We start from the raw sequence: 13,988 nt of genomic DNA, 5'->3' as shown, positions 1-13,988 counted from the left end.
AAAAGAAGGGAGAAAAGCATAACTACTAGGGAAGTGTCTTACATAGTTGCACATGTATAACCCATATCTGACTGCTTACAATCTTGGGGAGGGGAGAGAAGGAAGAAAGGGACAGAATTTGGAACTCAAACCTTTAAATAAGAATAGGAAAAAAAATTCTGGGGGTAGAGCCAAGATAGTAAAGTCAGGGAGCTACTCCAGGTCTCCCAGTTTGCCTGGAAAATTGCATGAAACCATAGAGTCTAATAGAATGAACCTACTTTCCAGCTCAACATGGACTCATAAAAGTTCAAGAAAAGTCAGTCTCATTGGGGCAAAAAGTGTATTCAGGCCAGCTCAGAGAGACTGTGGGAAAGTCTGGTAAGGAGGTCTTAAAGCAACTCACAATGAAGACCCTCAGTCCTGGCTCAGTATAAAAGCAAATCAGTGGGTCAGCTTCCAGTCCCAGCTCAGAAGGCAAACTCTGGGAAACAGGTTGTTTCCTGAACAGAGTAATCAAAGCTTCCCCCTGCAAACACAAGGAGCCTCTGGGTCAAAGCCAAGGTTCAGTGATGCACAGGAAGGTTGGGACAGGGACCCTTATTTCCCAGAAGCAGAGCATATTTTTCTTTTTCTTTTTTTTAAATTTTTATTTAATAATTACTTTATATTGACACTCGTTTCTGTTCCGATTTTTTTTTCCCTCCCTCCCTCCACCCCCTCCCCTAGATGGCAAGCAGTCCTTTATATGTTGGATATGTTGCAGTATATCCTAGATACAATATATGTTTGCAGAACCGAACAGTTCTCTTGTTGCATAGGGAGAATTGGATTCAGAAGGTATAAATAACCCGGGAAGAAAAACAAAAATGCAGATAGTTCACATTCGTTTCCCAGTGTTCTTTCTTTGGGTGTAGTTGCTTTTGTCCGTCATTTATCAATTGAAACTCAGGTCTCTTTGTCAAAGAAATCCACTTCCATCAAAATATGTCCTCATACAATATCGTTGTCAAAGTGTATAATGATCTCCTGGTTCTGCTCATTTCACTTAGCATCAGTTCATGTAAGTCTCGCCAGTCCTCTCTGTATTCATCCTGCTGGTCATTTCTTACAGAACAATAATATTCCATAACATTCATATACCACAATTTACCCAGCCATTCTCCAATTGATGGGCATCCATTCATTTTCCAGTTTCTAGCCACTACAAACAGGGCTGCTACAAACATTTTGGCACATACAGGTCCCTTTCCTTTCTTTAGTATTTCTTTGGGATATAAGCCCAATAGAAACACTGCTGGATCAAAGGGTATGCACAATTTGATAATTTTTTGGGCATAATTCTAGATTGCTCTCCAGAATGGTTGGATTCGTTCACAACTCCACCAACAATGCATTAGTGTCCCAGTTTTCCCGCATCCCCTCCAACATTCATCATTATTTTTTCCTGTCATCTTAGCCAATCTGACAGGTGTGTAGTGGTATCTCAGAGTTGTCTTAATTTGCATTTCTCTGATCAATAATGATTTGGAACACTCTTTCATATGAGTGGTAATAGTTTCAATTTCATCCTCTGAAAATTGTCTGTTCATATCCTTTGACCATTTATCAATTGGAGAATGGCTTGATTTCCTATAAATTTGAGTCAGTTCTCTATATATTTTGGAAATGAGGCCTTTATCAGAACCTTTAACTGTGAAAATGTTTTCCCAGTTTGTTGCTTCCCTTCTAATCTTGTTTGCATTAGTTTTATTTGTACAAAGGCTTTTTAATTTGATGTAATCAAAATTTTCTATTTTGTGATCAGTAATGGTCTCTAGTTCATCTTTGGTCACAAATTTCTTTCTCCTCCACAAGTCTGAGAGATAAACTATTCTATGTTCCTCTAATTTATTTATAATCTCGTTCTTTATGCCTAGGTCATAGACCCATTTTGATCTTATCTTGGTATATGGTGTTAAGTGTGGGTCCATGCCTAATTTAGCAGAGCATATTTTTCAAAGAAAATTGTGAAGAATCCACAAAAAATATATTCTAGATACAGGTATCAAAAAGATGATGCTGTCAAAATCAACAAAATTCATTGAAAACAACAACGTAAAAAAAAAGGAGAGATATGCATACAAAAAATTTAAAATAAACATTATTATGAGTGTGAAAAAGATAAAAATGAGAATCCAAGCAAACCAATTCACCCAATCCTCCTTGGGAATAAATCCTGCCAAACAAAGGATAGACACTTCTTAGAAATTGGTGCAAGGTAAACTATATAATTTCCCTTCCCAGATCACTCCTCTATGGAAGGGGAAACCCTTGTCTCTTCTGCCACCCCCCAGTCATAACCCTGAACTCACTCTCTCTATCACCACTGCATTATCTAACATACTGAATTATACACAACCTATTCCATCCTCAGGAGCCTTTCCTCTCCCCACTCCCAAATTCCTCAGACCATCCCTAGGCCACATGTTTCTGTGGAAAGCTGGAGAGAGTCACAGTCACAGTTTCTTTCAAAGGGAAAAATGGATACCTGGGGTCAGGATTGTCCAGAGATTGGAGTTAAGAAGAGAATGAGCACAGGGAGTTGACACCCACTGAGATTTTTATGAGGACTGCCCTTTAATATTGTCCAATTATCCTCCCCTTACCCATCCTTGCCCCAGGTCACCATTACCTGGACAACTGTGCTTTGTCCACAAATAACAAATACAAGCACCCACTTCCATTGAATAAGTCACTGACAGGATCCCATTCACATGCCACATAAAAGGTTTTTCCTGAAGACTTTCTGCAAGAGAACAACAAGGGTCAAGGGCATAACCACTCAAATGCTCCTGTACCCCCTGGACTGTCACTTTGACTAAAGAGCTTTCAAAAAACTGGGAGTAGGAGCCTTCTCCAACTAAATCCAACTTCATGTTTGTTAGTCTTCCCCATGGGATTCTCCCATTGTGTAGCAAACTGAGGGTCAAAGGCTCTGGGGGATAAACCCTGGATGATCCTTAACTATTTTGCCAGAGCAGTCTGGCCATTTTCTGTATGCCAACAAATCTAAGGAATAAGTTCCACCTGAAGTACTGTTTTATGAAGATAAGTTGAATACAAGTTAAAAGTATACTTAGTTTGAATAACTTAGTTATTTTCAACTTGACAATGATTGAAGATAATTCCAAAAGAATAATGCCAACTTAATCTGTCTCACAGAAGAAGACTGGCCTAGCTCTCCCACCAATGACAAAGAAGTGGAGAGACATTGAGATCCTATAGTCCCCCCCAAAAGGTAGCTCATCACAACTTTTTTGCACCCATGTCTTCTCATACAGGAAACATCCCAGACCAGTAGCCTCAAATAGGTGTTAGGGGGAGTTCCAGGGATCCAGAGACAATTCCTTAGCTCCAGTCACAGCCCCCTGAGGAAAGAGGGATTCTGGTTTCTGATATGTCTTGTACTCCCACAGCTCTTTTGTCTGTATTAACTTATTGGCAAAGTATCACAGAAAACCCCCAAAGGTGTTAATTATAAAAACTACTGGTACTATTATTGGCTTAAATTGTTTAGAGGAAGGATGGAAGCAACCAATGCTCATATTTCTGTACCTTCCCCTCTCAAAACTGGCCTTTAGGGCTTTGCCCTAAGTTTTCATTATACTTACTTATTGTTTTGAAAAATATAGATAAACTAAATATACATGACATTGTCCACAAGGCAATGATGTTCCTCATCATATTTCTTAATTGGAGATCCATTGGTTTTGTCTCTTCCTCACCTGAAAGACAACATGTAACTCAGGAGAATCTGACATGCATACTCTGTCCTAGCACAGGAAAAGGCATTACATATTAGTCTTCGGAATCTCCTCCCCAAAAAGGTCAATTATAGGGACATCCTTTTCCAGGAGAGGGGCTTTCATAGCCTTGCTCTGGGAGGACGATGGACATCTGACTGAGCATAGGGAAAACAGGGGTCATAGTCATATACTCCAGGCTCCAAGTTTCCCAACCACTAGTCCCATCCCTAGGTCTCTCAGTACCTTGCTGCTCCCTCTTCCATTCCTTGCATCCATTCCTTGTCCACTTCATTTATTCACTCATTCATTTATTTATGTATTCATTCATTCATTCTTTCATTTATTTATTTATTTGACTTTTTTTTTTTTTTTTTGCTGAGGCAATTGGGGTTAAATGACTTGCTATCTGAGATCAGATTTGAACTCAGGTCCTCCTGACTTCAGAGGTGATACTCTATCCACTGAACTACCTAGTTGCCCCAGAGCTTATTTATTAAGAATAAAGTTAGACTACAGAGGGGGCTATAAGGACTGTATCAGTTATGATGAGGTATTTCTTTCTATACTCTGCAGAGTCAGCCAAGCAGTTAGTCAATAACCATTTATTATCTTCTATGTGCTAGATATTGTGCTAAGAATAGAGGATAAAAAAAAGTGAAAGACAATTTCTGCTCTGAAGGAATTCACAGTCTAAAGGGGTGACAATTTACAAACACTTATGTGCAAATATGCTATATTGAAGATAAGAATTCCTTTGTTCCTTCATTTATTCTTTCTTTCCTTCATTTTCCCTCCATCATTTCCTCTCTCTTTTTTCTTCCTTCTTTCTTCTAGTCTTCTTTCCTTCATTCCTTTTTTTTCTTCCTCTCCTTCCTTCCTTTTTTTCCTTCCTCCCTTCTCTCCTTCCTATTCATTCATTCCCCTTTCTCCTTTCCTCCCTCTGTTCCTTCATCTATTCCTTCCTTGCTTCCTTTCTTTTTCTTTCCTTTCTTTTCTTCCTTTTTTCTTTTCTTCCCTAATACTTATCACAGTGCTTGGAAAATATGAAGGACTTAATAAATATTTATTGAATTGAATTGTTTTCAATTGCACCTGAACAATAATGCCATGTGGTATGTACTTTTATTAATTCCATTTTACATATGAACAAACTAAGGCTGAGAGTAAGAGAATGGCATAGGATCACATAACTAGTAAGTTGATGAGACAGTGAACTCAGATCTTTCTTATTCCAACTATGAGCATCTACTACACCACTCAGCTCCTTCTGAACAAGGCTATGCTCAGAATTTCACTCCTTAACTTATTTTAAGGCACCTCATGAAGAGGAGTTCAAAGTAATAATTCATACCAGTGATATTTTTCCTATTATTGTATTCATCATTAAAATTATGTGCATGTCAAATTCCATAGTTTCCCACATCAGAATAATATCAGCCACTTCCAACAACATATTATCAGCAAAGTAACATTTTTGATATCGATTTTACTCTCGATCACCCATGTTGCTTCCCATGACACATGCCTTATCCTGATAAGAATTGTGCTTTGTGGTCAATGTATTTGAAAGGCTAAAGTATTTCTTAGTCAAATTAGGAAACTTCTGATCTTTGGCAGTTCCTGTGTACCATCAATATAATACTAATTGTTCTATCTCTGTCTCTCTTTTTTCTGTCTCTGTCTCTGCCTCTTTGCCTCAATTTCTCTGTTTCTGTCTGCCTCTCTATCTCTGTTTCTCTCTCTTTTCATGTATGTGTGTGTGTGTTTATGTGTGTGTGCCCGCATGTGCGCTGGATTACTAGGATCTGGGCAGAATGATACTTCTTTGACACTCATCTCTTGCCACTTTTCTTATTTCTTTCTTGGTTTCCCCTTTTTCTCTTTTTTCCTCCCAAACTTCCCACTTGATTTTTCTCCTTCTGTTGAAACCTTAAAAATAGCACTGGAACTCTAATAGAACAGTGAGAAAGAAATGGGGAAAATGCTCATCTTATGTAGGTAGTTCTACAAAAACAGCATCTCATCTAGAACACACCCTTTATGGTGCATTCTCCCAGATATACTTAGGAATAATTTTCTTGACTTCATACTACAATTGTAAATTCCTTTGCCACGCTGGTCTGTCTCCTTTGATTTTGTTACCTACCATTGGAACTGTGATTTCAACATGTTGTTTATATTTTCTCCATGTGGAACCATACCTATTTCCTCCTCTCAGGGAACAAGTGGATATAATCATGAGTTGACTCCATGCTACTAGAAGGCAGGATTCAAAATCTTGTCTCATCAGAAATCAGAACAAATCTCTTTCCCCAAATTCAAGAACTCTAATTCTTGGGTAATTAATAATATTATTAATTGTGGTTAGGAAAAATTAATAAAAGAATAGTCATTTTATTTAATTTATACTACAATATAGTTAACATATATTGGTCATCCTGCCATCTAGGGGAGAGAGTGGGGGAAAGGAGGGGAAAAATTGGAACAAAAGGTTTGGCAATTGTCAATGCTGTAAAATTACCCATACATATAACTTGTAAATAAAAAGCTATTAAAATTTTTAAAAAGAAAAAAAAAAAAGAATAGTCATTTGATTGTTTCTTGTAAGCCAAAAGTAGATCGTGGCAGATCATTTTACTTTTGGTAAAGTGAGTATTCCATGTAGATGGCAATCAACTCTGATTGAGTAACAACTAATGAATAAAATGAACATTATAATGGGAAGTGGAGCTACTCTAATGAGGGGTGATTTTAATCATGTCCCTCTTACACCCAAACTTTCCCTAGTTTGGGGCATCAAGACAAATTATCTATGCTCATCTGTGTTGAATTCAATCTTAATATCATACCTATTTTTCATGAACTGATTTGATCTAGTAGAGAATGAGGAAATAAGAAAGGAAAAAAAAAATCCTGGATCTGCCCAACTGTAAGTGGTTATGTATATAGTAGAGCCATAATCATTTCTCTTGCTCACACACATACTTGTAAGTCTTCTAGATTATATAGACTCCAGAGATCTTTTCCAATTATATGGTGTCTTAGAAACAGCAAAAAAGTGGCTCCATATGAATTACTGAAGACATGGAGAGAAAGAAGATTCAAAGAAAATGAACCAAGAATAGTTGCTGGGATTTGTTAAGTAATAAGATTATGGGGAAGAAAAAGACCAGAATCTCCCAACTTTCTTAGCTCTCAGTGATTCTCTTACTCAATATTTAGTTAGGTCCTAGAAAACAAACAAATAAACAAAAAGTAATGATATATCTGATCCCTCTCTGAATAAGAGGACAGTGGTGGGAATCTCTTAGGAGAAGTAGTTTAAATCATGTCTGGGAATTCTGACACGTGAAGTTTTGTCATTTTTCCACCCAGTAAAATATTCAGAACTAACATGGCAATGAGACAAGTTTCCATGAGTCTTTCACTCTTTCCACGAGTTTCAGGAAGGAGATAGAGAGGCAGACACTGACTCTGGCAGAGGTGGGGGATGGCGTTGAGCATGGCACCAGGGCAGCCAAGGTCTGCATCAACCCTGGCTAGATAGGATGACAGCACCAAAAATAGAAGATAAGTCTTATCATTCATGTATGCCCTCCTTATCCCCAGCCATGAAGCCAGGTGGCTGAAGAAATGCTTTTTTCCCCCCTCCTCCCACTTCATTCCCCTCTTCTTTTCTATTCTTTTGGGATGAAACTTAAACCCAAAATTTGCTGTTCCATTTAAACTGTTCTTTAATGGGTAAAGTTAGGTTTTTTGGTACTTGGTTTCTCTAGATAAAAGATATTAATCTCTATTGTGTCATTGGTTTGAAACTACCCCATGGGGCAAGGATTATAAGCTTTCCTGGTCATCAGACTGACATTTAGGATTGGAACTGTGGGGCTGGAGCTTGAGGCCAAGCTCCTTTGTTCTGGGTGTTGGGGTCAGGGAAGGAAGAGCTGGGACTGTGACCAGTGTTTCCCTCAACTTGAGGCACATGGAAATCAAGACTAGAGTGGCTGGACCTGGCAACTACTGAAAATCCCATTAGTTGCTGAAATGAAAAAGAAGGTACCTCTCTCCCATGGTGCTCCCATACATTCCCTAAGATCCTGAATAAAACAGGCCTTTAATCTCATTCAGTACCTGGGAGTGTGGGATTAGATGGGAGATGGGGATAAAAGGCTACATGTAGAAACACTTTTTCTTTTCATTTTTACAGATGTAGTTAACTACTATATGACCAGAATATGGTGAGTATCATTTGAATATGGGAAGCAAATTTAACTGACTGACAGAAGAGATTCAAAAACAAGATAATGGCTCTAGAATTATGATATTTTGATCAAGAGGCCAAACTTGTTTTTCCACTGGTAGCTATTCTACCACATCTCCAGCTTGGTCTTCTTCTTTAGGAAAGGGGAACAATATTACTATTTCAGTTTCAAGCACCCCTTTGCTAAATTCTTTTAGAGGACTCCATCCAAAGGACTCTAACTCCTTGTGGTAACTGAGAAACCTAAGTTGCATAGCAGATAGAGCACAGGATCTGAAGTCTTCTAAGAAGATATAGGCTTTTCTGAATTCTTATCTAACTTTAGACAAATTAACTATGTGAACCTGGACAAGTCATTTAAGATTTGTCTGCCTCACTTTCCTCAATTGTAAAATGGCAATAATGATAGCATTTTCTTCCTAGGGTTGCTGCCAGGACAAAATTAGATATCTGCAAAGTGCTTAGCAAAGTGACTGACACAGAGTAGGTACTTAATGCTTGTTTCCTTCCCTCCAGTGGAAAATGAAAATCTACCTAAATTCTTTTCTCAATAATAACAAACTCCCTCAAAGTCATATCATCCCCTTCCCTTTCTCAGTGACTCTAAATCCCTGGTCATCATGCAAACCCCAATCTCTAACCCCCCTTCGTGATCCTTCCTTCAACCCCATCCAAGGTCCTATTCTACAGTAATCCACTCTTTCTACTGTGTTCGCTGATATGCCTGCTCCAAACATATCAATCTTGCTTTCATCTTCAAACCTTTCCTTTCCCGCTCCTTCTATCATTTGACTCTTACTGAGACCTGCCTTTCTCTTGATAACAGAACTCCCTGGCTACTCTTAACAACCCTGGCTGAATTTTCTTTTTTTCCTTCAACTTACTGGTCAAGATGGGATTGTTGTAATACTCATTGCCATCTCCAGATTTTCTCTCTACTACTATCACTCAGTAATCTCTCCTCCTTTAAGGTTCCCTCAATGCATATCTACCACCCACTCATTTATGGGAGCTGTTGATTACAGACCTCCAGTTCTGAGTTCTGTCTTTAGCTCACCATCTCTCCTTACTTTCTTCTTTCATAGTAAGGAACTCCAATATATAAAGTGCTAGTTCCTCATATGCCCTACATACCTCGTTTCTCAACTTATTCATTCCCCATGACCAAATTATTCCTTTAACAAATTGGTTAATGATCACACCCTTGATCTGGTTGTATCTGCAGATATACAAATTCTTTGTTCACAAATTAAAAAATTCCTTTATTTGATCACAATCTATTATCATTTATTCTCTTCTTCTGCCTTGCAACTACCAAACCCAGTTCCACATTCAGTTTATGACTCCCAGTTTCTCAATCTTTCAGTTTTTCCTAGGCAATCACACCTCTACTAATTGGACTCTCCTCCTTTCCCCATCTAGACTTCTTGGTGAACTGGTTTACATTGTTCTCTTTTTCTGAGTCCCTTATATCTCATTCTCTTGTAAACCATTACCTGCCATATCTCAATATGGGATTACTGAAGGAAATTGAAAAAGGTGAAAAATTGTGGTCTGATGATCTCCATTATATTTGGAGGAAACAGAAGATGGAAAGAAAGGAGATATTCCCTGGTGATGGAACTTCCAAGAATTATTAAATGCAATGAGAACATAGGTCAATGTCTGTAATGTGGATATGGAGGTTCAGTCTTTATGATAGGGAGGAGAGTAGAAAAAATTAATGATTTTATATGAGGTGTGTTAATCAGAAATGGTACAGATGAATCACTTCTGGATCAGGCAGCTGGTAATAATGATCTAGAGTAATTTTCCATTAAGACTCAGGAAGGCACCGAGAAAGAAGCAGATAAGCTAGTCTCTCTGTTACATGTAAATAATTCTGGCTTGAATCTGGATCAAAATCAGCTACCTATTCTGTAGAAGGATGTCTGTGTCCCTTCATACATGGTTCTAACAAAAAACAAGGGATAGAGGGAGAAAGTCTGTGAGAGGCAGGCCCAGGAGCACTGGCCCTAGAGAAACAAGCAGAGATGGTGAATGAGAATTGAGACAAAGAGAGAAATATCTTTAAACCAATTTCATGAGAACTGACCAATATATTGCCTAAGGGAGAAGAAGACATTCCTTGGTCAGAGTGACAGAGATACCTTTCCCCTTACATTCTCACCTTGCCCTCAGTTCCCCAGGGCTCAGAAATGTGAACTGGGATAGAGTGTGATAAGACAAGAATTTATTGAGAGTCATGGAGGTAAGTAGAGTTCTGTGCAATGTTCCTTCGGTTTGTGTTAGAGTTGGGGTGATGGTCAGGGTTTCATCTGGTAGAGAGAAGCAATCTTTCTTCTTAAGGCTGTACAATTTTTCAGATTCCTCCAAATAATATACTTTCTTCCTTTCTAGGAGAGAGTCCCTTGTGGCAATCTCTTTTACATGTGTTTATAGGAAAAGGGTTGTTTGCTTCTTGGAGGAGAATGAGCTCTGTCTGGAGGAGGTGGAACCTCTATCCTCTCCCTTTTAAGAGTGTCTTCTTTTCAAAGAGCTACTATGTGGAGGATCCTGTGCCTGGGCACAAACTATTCCTTCTCCCTTCAGGATAGCCTCTTAGAGACCCCTGCCTCTCCCTCTTGTGATCTTTGATCATGGGTGGAGTTAGAAACAGGAGGACAGAGCTGAAAGGTGAAATGTATCCCACCCTGGGATATGGAGAAGGAACCCGAGAAAAGATCAGTGTGTGAAGCCTGCTTCCAGTTTGTGAGTGAGTCCCATTTGTCAAAAGGAATTCAGCTATCACACTGACTGGCCTGGCAACTGCTAATTTGCACTTGGACAGATAATTTCTTATACTAGTTAATTCCATCCTGCCAAAGTCTCATTATCCTCCTTTCTCTGCTCTGAAAAAATTGTCAGGGACTGGGCTTCACAACCCTTAATGCAGTGTCCCCATGTTTCATATATATTGGATTATTTGCTGTCAAGGGAAAAAAGGAGGGGAGGGAGAGAAAAAAATTGGAATACAAAGTTTTGCAAGGATGAATGTTGAAAACTATCTTTACATGTATTTTGAAAATAAAAAGCTACTATTAAAAAAATCCAATTCCTCATCTCCTGAGTCCCTTTAATCCCCTATTTCTGAAGTGCCTCCAACTTGCAAATTTCTGTTTTGGTCATTCGAGACATGACTAAGAGTTTGTATTTTGAATCTCTTTGCAAGTATCTGATATTGTGTAGCCTTGCGTCTCACAGAGAAGAATATAATAGTCATTCTTTCCCAAATAATAATAGTAATAAACTTTTTGTACAACAATTTGAAAATTGCAAAACATTTTATAGATATCATTTCAACTAAATCTTTTTTGAAACAGACCTTTTATGAAGTACTTCCAAAATATTTTCTGCTGGAAATTTGTTACAGTCCGAATATTTGTGGGTTCTGTCGCTCCAAAACTGGTTTAGAGGCTTGACCTGGTATCGATCTGAGGGAAAGCAGGAAGAAATCAAAGACCTGTCTACTCTCTACCATCCTGCCTCCCCCCCAAGTAAATCTTAAATAATTCTGACCTGTAGGTACCTTATTATCTCTATTGTAAAACTGAGATAACTGATCATCAAAAACTTTAAGGGCTTTTCCCACACACACAGAATTAAGTCACCAGCAGGATATGAGCCCATGTTTCCTGGATTCCAATTTTCTATTCACCACCTCATGTGTTCTCCACTCCCGGATATTCCCCACTTCGGCCTCAAATTCACACACACTCCCCTCCCCTAGCGGACTCAATGGACCTCCCAAGGAGCCCTCTCTCAAGTCATCAGACTTTCTGGTCCATTTTCTTCAATAAAGTATTGGGAAAAGGGTAAATGAGGGCGTGGGAAATCATACCATTGAGCATCACAAAGATGAATGGGACCTTGGAGATCCTTCCCTAACATCCCTCCCTAAACACTCACACCTGGCATGCCATCCCACTCCTCATTCCCCCAGTCCACATCATTTTATCATAGAAAAAAACAGCCAAAAGAGGAGACTTAAGGAAGGTCACCCATGATATTTGTGACATTGCCTACCTTGGCATCCAGGGGAGATATCCCAGAGTGTGGCTATATTCTGTGTTCCATCTAAAAGTGAAAGTTCAAATAATATACAGAAAGTCAACTCAATGATTGTGAAATAGCAGAAGCTTATTGGTTAGGGGCGGGTCAGATGACAAGCCTTGGTTACTGTTATCCAGTGGGTGGAGCTCTAGAGCACTACCTGGGCATAGAAAATGTGAAAGATGTCTTCAGATGGATTCTGGATGTTGGCAGACATCAGAACCATGCAATGGTTCTATAATGGACTGGAAGCAGTTCTGTTATAAAAAATGTGATAAGGAGTCAAAAGCTATTGGGAAGGGAAAGTGAGACTCAAGATAAAGGTTGTACAAGGCAGCATTAGGGACAGTCTCTGACAAAACCTTAAACTGGGGGTGTCTGCCGCCGCGGGTTATTCTTCTGTCTGTTCCTTGTGCCTCTCCATCCTATCTGTGCTCAATGATAAAGTGGCCTCTGGTTTGTGACAGGCTGTAATTAACTGGAGCGAAGGAATAAACAGCATAGAAACCAATCACAGGATCACAGGAGTGTGTGTGGGGGGGGGGGGGAGGAGGGAGGAAGACATGTACTCATTGAAAAGGTAAGCTGCTCATCCCGAGCATTCAGTTTCAAGACAACAAACATGTATTAGGTGCTTTCTATAGGAAGGGCTTGGTTTTCAGTAACAAGAAAAATAGTAGAGGAGGAGAGACAGAGAGACATGCAGAGAAGGGGAGATAGACAGACAGACCGAGACCTAGTAAAAAGGAAGAAAAACAGAGAACCACAGACAGGTAGATTCAGAGACCCAGAAAAACAGACAGACAGACAGAGACAAAGAGACTTATGGTTACAATATGATAAGTGGATGGGGAGGTCATGCAATGAAATGAGAGGCTGTGGAGAGAGGAATCTCTTCCTATCTGTGGAATCAGGAAAGGCTTCTTGGAAGCAGAAATGACTGAGCTGGAAATAAAGAAGTTAAGGAATGAAAAATGATCGTTCTCAGATCACAATAATGCAAACTGTACCTTTTCTCAGACTCATTAAATATTGCAGGAATCAAGGACTTTACAAACCTTAAAGTGCTATTTAAACACTAGCTATTTGAAGGGGCAAGATGTTGTAGTGAGTAGATATAATGTTGGACCTGGAGTCAGGAAGACCTGGAAAGCATTTTGGGGACACAAATTTGACTTAGAAAAATCACATCATATGCCCTAAGAGGCTTGTCATAGATGTGTGACTTGAATATTAAAGAGCATGTCATTAAAAATGCTTATCAGGTATTTTTCACAGTTATAACTGGAAGAGAGAAAGAGAGAGGAAGAGAGGGAGAGAGACAGAGCAATAGTCAGTCAGAGAGGATTACACTGATCACCAAAGAAAAGATAAATAATCTGTTACATGAAACTGACATTGTGTTGTGTGACTAAAATGAACATCACAGGGATTAAAAAAAAGAAACTGTCAACTACAAAAAATCAGCGTCATGTTATCTCTTTTCTAAGTGTATGATAGCCAATATGTATAGGGAGCCAATAGAAGTATGAGAGGCTAAGAGCCATTCCCTAGTGGATGATTGGTCAACGAATATGAAGAGGGGAATGACTAAATACCATAAAATTTTGCACCATCACATTCCCCCTAGCAAATGAGCAAAGATGACAAAAGTGAGGAATATTCAATGTCGCAGCAGTTGTGAGGAGATAGTCACACCGAGACACTGCTGGGGAATGTACACATTGGTCTAAGTATTCTGAAAAACAACCTGAAATAATGGTAAGAAAATGACTAAAATGTCTATAGTTTTAATAGAGATTCCACTGTTAGGGAAAATACCATAAGGAAAACAAAGACAGAAATATAATACACCAAGATATTTATGGCAG

The 13,988-nt window shown here is 38.9% G+C and overlaps 1 long non-coding RNA gene across 1 annotated transcript; it reads right to left on the bottom strand.

The window, feature by feature from the left end:
- Positions 1 to 34: 34 nt before the first annotated feature.
- Positions 35 to 12,148, bottom strand: LOC127543346 (uncharacterized). Its single transcript, XR_007949210.1, has 5 exons — positions 12,091 to 12,148; positions 11,390 to 11,498; positions 3,633 to 3,746; positions 2,654 to 2,767; positions 35 to 2,197 (listed from the first exon to the last, which is right to left on the bottom strand). It is a non-coding gene; the product is annotated as an uncharacterized LOC127543346 (long non-coding RNA).
- Between the last annotated feature and the right edge of the window lie 1,840 nt (positions 12,149 to 13,988).

Source organism: Antechinus flavipes, unplaced genomic scaffold (genome assembly GCF_016432865.1).
Source record: "Antechinus flavipes isolate AdamAnt ecotype Samford, QLD, Australia unplaced genomic scaffold, AdamAnt_v2 unplaced_scaffold43, whole genome shotgun sequence".
Taxonomy (NCBI): Eukaryota; Metazoa; Chordata; class Mammalia; order Dasyuromorphia; family Dasyuridae; genus Antechinus; species Antechinus flavipes.
Note: the sequence above shows the minus strand (reverse complement) of the source record. Positions and strands in the feature narration are given on the sequence as shown.